The following is a 6,000-nucleotide window of genomic DNA, read 5'->3' on the forward strand; positions in this document are numbered from 1 at the left end:
CTACTAAGGTGACGTTGTGGAAGACCTTTTCATGTCACAGGTCATACACCATGAGAAGGCTGAGCACAGTAACAAGACACCAGGTACTTATACTGCATCAGCAAGGTCTCTCCAAGGCAAAGATTTCAAAGCAGACTGGGGTTTCAAGGTGTGCTGTTCTTCAATTTGAAGAAGCACAAAAAAATAGGCAACGTTGAGGAGAGTAGACACAGTGGTTGGTCAAGGAAACTTAATGGGGTAGTTGAAAGACGCATCATGCTTACTTCCCTTCCACAATCAGAGAAGTAGCCAAGAGGTCCATGGTAACTCTGGAGGAGCTGCAGATATCCACAGCTCAGGTGGGAGAATCTCTCCACAGGACTATTAGTCGTGTTCTCCACAAATCTGGCCTGGAAGAGTGGCAAGAAGGAAGCCATTGTTGCAAGAAAGCCATAAGAAGTCCCATTTTCATTTTGGGGTTCACAGCAAACATGTGGAAGAAGGTGCTCTGGTCAGATGAGACCAAAATTTAACTTTTTAGTCTAAAGGCAAAACACTATGTGTGGCAGAAAACTAACACTGCACATCACCCTGAACACACCATCCCCACCGTGAAACATGGTGGTGGCAGCATCATGTTGTGGGGATGCTTTTCTTCAGCAGGGACAGGGAAGCTGGTCAGAGTTGATGGGAAGATGGATGGAGCCAAATACAGGGCAATCTTAGAAGAAAACCTGTTAGAGTCTGCAAAAGACTTGAGACTGGGGAGGAGGTTCACCTTCCAGCAGAACAACGACCCTAAACATACAGCCAGAGCTACAATGGAATGGTTTAGATCAAAGCATATTCATGTGTTACAATGGCCCATTCACAGTCCAGACCTAAATCCAATTGAGAATCTGTGGCAAGACTTGAAAATTGCTGTTCAGGCGCTCCCCATCCAATCTGACAGAACTTGAGATATTTTGCAAAGAAGAATGGGCAAAAATGTCCATCTCTAGTAGGGATGAGTCAGATTTTCGACTCGAACAGCGGGTGTTCGCCCGTTTACCGAATTTAGAACATTATGAGGCATTCGTGGGAAATTTGAGTGCCGTCAATGCACTGCGAGATTTTTCTCGGGTCGTTGGCGCTGTGATCGAAGATGTTGCGGGACATTTTTTTTTTCTTTCTTTAAATAAAGGAATTGTCAAAAACAGTCTCCTGTCATTTTTACTTTTTTAACACTTTTTTTGGTGAATGTGTAGGGGTACAATGTACTTGATACCCATTCACATAGGGGGGGCGGATCTGGGGGTCCCCTTGTTAAAGGGGGCTTCTGGATTCCGATAAGCCCCCCGCCCGCAGACCCCCACAACCCCCAGGCAAGGGTTGTGGAGGAGAGGCCCTTTTCTCCATCAACATGGGGAGCAGGTGTTTTGGGGGGACCCCAAAGCACCCTCCCCATGTTGAGGGCATGTGGCCTGGTACATCTCAGGAGGGGGGCTCTCTCGCCCCCCCTTTTCCTGCAGCCTGCCAGGTTGCGTGCTCGGATAAGGGTCTGGTATGGATTTTGGGGGGCCCCATGCAATTTTTTTATTTTGGTGTGGGGTTCCTCTTAAAATCCATAGCAGACCTAAAGGGTCTGCTATGGATTTTGGGGGGCCCCCCACGCCATTTTTTTATCTTGGCGCAGGGTTTCCCTTAAAATCCATACCAGACATGAAGGGCCTGGTATGGATTTGGAAGGGCCCCCCACACCATTTTATTTTTAAATTTTGGTGCAGGGTTCCCCTTAATATTCATACAAGACCTGAAGGGCCTGGTATGGATTTTGGTGTGCCCCCCCTTTTCCTGCGGCCTGCCAGGTTGCGTGCTTGGATAAGCGTCTGGTATGGATTTTGGGGGGCCCCATGCCATTTTTTTATTTTGGTGTGGGGTTCCCCTTTAAATCCATACCAGACCTAAAGGGTCTGGTATGGATTTTGGGGGGACCCCCACGCCATTTTTTTATTTTGGCGCAGGGTTCTCCTTTAAATCCATACCAGACCTAAAGGGTCTGGTATGGATTTTGGGGGGACCCCCACGCCATTTTTTTATTTTGGCGCAGGGTTCCCCTTAAAATCCATACCAGACATGAAGGGCCTAGTATGGATTTGGAGGGGCCCCCACACCATTTTATTTTTAAATTTTGGTGCGGGGTTCCCCTTAATATTCAAACCAGACTGAAAGGGCATGGTAATGGACGGGGGGGGGACTCACGCCGTTTTTTTCAATGATTTTTATCTATGTTGCCAGGATCTGACAATTCATTCAAGCGGCGATCAGTTTTAACCACTTGCCGACCGGCTCCTGTACATATACATCGGCACTTTGAAGATGGATATCTCGGTAATGGCAGCAGATGCTGCCACAACCGAGGTATCCATCTCTTCAGGAGCCGGTCGTGTTTACGATAATGGTGGTCTCTGCGGCGGATTCGCCACGAGATCACCATTATCGGCGGCAGGAAAGGGGCCCGCTCTCCCGCGCCCTCTGCCGCTTACCGGAGCCGTCGGCAGCGGCGGAGGTGATCGGGTCCTTGTCGTGGCTGGGTATGGTGATGAGTGAGGCTAAGATGGCCCCCACCCATCTCCATACCATAGCAGGGCAGAAGCGACGTCATAACGTCGCTTCCACCCATACGTCTTAAAGGCACATTTTTTCAATGTCATTTTTTCAAATGATAAATTTTTTTTTTTTTATTGCATTTTAGTCCAAATATGAGATCTGAGGACTTTTTGACCCCAGATCTCATATTTAAGAGGACTTGTCATGCTTTTTTCTATTACAAGGGATGTTTACATTCCTTGTAATAGGAATAAAAGTGACCCAAATTTATTTTTTTTTAAAACAGTAAAAAAAAAAATAAAATCAAGTAAAATAAATAAGAAGAAAGAAAATGTTTTTAAAGTGCTCTGTCCCGACGAGCTCGCGTGCGGAAGCGAACGCATACCTAAGTAGCGCCCGCATATGAAAACGGTGGTCAAACCACACATGTGAGGTATCACCGCGATCGTTAGAGTGAGAGCAATAATTCTAGCCCTTCTCTGTAACTTGAAACACGCAACCTGTAGAATTTTTTAAACGTCGCCCATGGAGATTTTTAAGGGTAAAAGTTTGACGCCATTCCACATTACTCAATATACAAGTTACCAAACAGTAATAAAACCTTCTAATACCCAAAGTGGTGTATGGATTCACACTATAAAAGATACAATTTTGTTTTACACCCCCCCCCCTCTACACCATTATATATACCTTGTACCAAACTTTTTTCCTTATATAGAGCACCAAGCATATTACTGCTACTCCAATCTTAAGAGCCACATCCTCCCTATCTTCTTCTTACTTTGTTACTCTGTAGGGTGGGCTACACTCATCAGCCAGGGATTCCATATTTTTTTTAATTCTTTTAAGTTTCCTGCCCTTATAAACACTGTCCTTTCTTTTCCTATTGTTTCCGACACTTCTCTACGCCAGTCAGCAACCGAAGGGGGTTTCTCAGCTTGCCATCTCTTGGTTATTCCCTTTCTTGCCTGATATAGGCATCTCCGCACTGCTTTTATTTTATCTCTCCCATTATCCAAGTTCCCACCCACCCCCAAAATACATAGCTTTGGGTCTAGTTTAAGATTCATCTTAAAAAACCTGTTTATATCCTCAATCACTTCTAGCCAATAGCGGGATAGTTTAGGGCATTTCTATACCATATGTAACAAATCTCCATTCATTTGGCATCTAGGACATTGGGGATCTACTCTTCTCCCCCATTTAAACAGTTTTTGGGGGGTATAGTATGCCCTATGCAGTAACATTAGATGTGATAATTTCTGGGCTGGCGAGACTGAGACCTGGTGACCCCCCTTCAACACCTCCCTCCACTGGGCATCCGATATTATCCCCAGATTTCTTTCCCATTTCCCCCTACACCTAAGTTTATTTGGTCCTTCCCTGCTATTTCTGAAGATATGTTGGTAGAGTTCCGCTATTAATCCTCTTGACCCCTCAAAACTCTCTATCATCTGAGGGATGGGTGATTGGCTCCATTTCGGGCCTTGTTCCCCATACTGGGCCTGCAGTGCATGCCTGATTTGGATATACCCGAAATATGACTGCTTTGGGACAGCAAACTCTTCTTTTAGGGCGGCAAAGGATTTCAGAACATTACCATTATATAATTGCTCTAGTTTGGTTATCCCCCTTGCCTCCCATGTTTTAATTTTCCCTATCTTTATTAGTTCTTGCAGAAGTTTGTTATCCCAAAGAGGCATATCTCTCACTATTCCCTCCATACCTTTCAGGCTTTTAATACTTTTCCAAACTTTTATCATTAGTTTGATTGTGGGAGTCCTATATGCAAACGAATTTGCCTCCAACACCTCCAGCATTCGTCTATGGGGTGCACCTGTAGTCATTATACCAAGATTATTATTACACATAAGCCCACTACCTGTCCTCAGATGTTGCAGCTGGGCTGCTAGAAAGTAGCAGCGTGGATGCGGGACCGCCATGCCTCCCTCCTCCATTGCAAGTTGTAGGGTCTGCAAACTTATCCTTGAGTGCCCTCCCCTCCACACAAGCCCTCTAAACAGCATATCTATTTTTTTGAACCATTTGCCACATATCCAAACTGGTGAATTATGTAAGATATACAATAGTTGGGGCATCCACATCATTTTAACCAGGTTGCACCTTCCAGCTACCGACAAAGGGAGTCCTTTCCATATATCAACCTTTTTTTTAAATTTCTCCAATAATGGGGTCATATTATTATTCAAAAAATGGTCTGGATCCCTTGTTACCTGGATCCCTAGATATTTAGTTTTCTCCACTATTTTTAATGGGGTTTCTTCCAGAAAAGTGCCTTGTTTGATGGGGTCTATTGGCAGCAGGACAGATTTTTCCCAATTTATAGTGAGGCCAGAGACCTCCCCGAAGTCTGCAAAGACTCCCATCACCTGTCTTAATGACCCTTCCGTATTCCCCAGGAAAATAAGGACATCGTCCGCGTATAGCGCGATCTTCTCCTCCCTGGTCCTTCTCTGAAACCCCTCCACCATCCTATTTTGTCTTACCGCAGCGGCCACTGGTTCCATAGCTAAGGCAAAGATCAGGGGTGAAAGAGGACACCCCTGTCTTGTCCCTCTCTCCAACTGAAACTTGCTAGAGAGTACATTGTTCGTTCTAACCCTAGCTATGGGATAACTATATAGGATTTTCACCCACCTCCTAAATGAGGGGCCGAAGCCATACACCTTCAGAACCTGCCAGATAAATCCCCATTCAAGACTATCGAAAGCCTTCCCTACATCCAACATCATGACAGCTCTGGTACCCATATTTTCTGTTGGAATCTGCAAATTCAAAAATAGCCTCCTTATATTCTCACTAGTTGACCTTTGGGGAATAAAACCTGTTTGATCCGGGTGAACTAAACTATGAATTATCTTTTGAAGCCTAGTGGCCAAAATTTTTGCCAGGATTTTTACATCTGAGCACAATAAGGAAATAGGTCTATACGATCCAGGTTCCAAGGGATCCTTCCCCTCCTTAGGTATCATTATAATTGTGGCCTCCGTCATTGATTCGGGTAACCTCCCTTCCTGGTATGCCCCCTCAAACACCTTGAGAAGTTCCGGTATCAGTATCTCCCCATATTTTTTGTAGATCTCTGCCGGGAGACCATCCGGACCCGGAGATTTCTGATTGGTCAGTTGTTTTACAGCGGCTTTGACCTCTTCTAATGAGATTGGGGCCTCCAAAGTCTCAATCTCCAGCTCTGAAAGGGATGGCAGTTCCATTTTCCTAAAGAATCTTTCCATTATCTCTCCTGCCACTGGCCCCTGGGATTTATATAGTTCTTCATAGTATTTCTTAAATGTTTCATTTATTTTATCTGGTTGATATGTAGTTTCAGGTACGATATTTAAAGGAATATTTAACTTTTATTGTTTCACTTTAAGCCTTATTAAAATAACTGCTCCTGAAAAAACGGCCGTT

This window comes from Aquarana catesbeiana, linkage group LG09 (assembly GCF_042186555.1).
Source record: "Aquarana catesbeiana isolate 2022-GZ linkage group LG09, ASM4218655v1, whole genome shotgun sequence".
In the NCBI taxonomy this organism is placed as follows: Eukaryota; Metazoa; Chordata; class Amphibia; order Anura; family Ranidae; genus Aquarana; species Aquarana catesbeiana.